The sequence below is a fragment of the Halyomorpha halys genome, unplaced genomic scaffold, assembly GCF_000696795.3.
Source record: "Halyomorpha halys isolate HHAL.00 unplaced genomic scaffold, Hhal_1.1 Scaffold985.1, whole genome shotgun sequence".
Lineage (NCBI taxonomy): Eukaryota > Metazoa > Arthropoda > Insecta > Hemiptera > Pentatomidae > Halyomorpha > Halyomorpha halys.
This window is the reverse complement of record NW_027106112.1, coordinates 41,050-41,412: the sequence shown is the minus strand read 5'-3', so window position 1 is coordinate 41,412 and position 363 is coordinate 41,050.

Sequence of the window (363 nt, the reverse complement as noted above, 5' to 3'; positions counted from 1 at the left end):
TCAATGGTATTCTTGTTCAGCTTCCTGTAATCTATCACCACTCTGTACTTTTCAGTAGTTTCTCCTGGTGCACTCCTTTTTTTTAACCGCCCATAATGGACTATTGTATGGGGATGATGATTCACTTGATGGGAATAATGATTCACTGTCGTTTTAAACTTTCGAGTTCCTCCCGGATGTGGTGACGAAGTGCCTGTGGGTATCTTCTTTCCTTTACATATGGTATCCTCTCCTGCTTCAGCAGGATCTCATGGACAGTCTTCCCGGGTGCTCCGAGGATATCCCCTTCTGTAAAAAAAAATATCCTGGTATTCCCTCTTGATTCGCTGTCTCCAGTCCTCAGCTTGATTGATTGCCCCAATC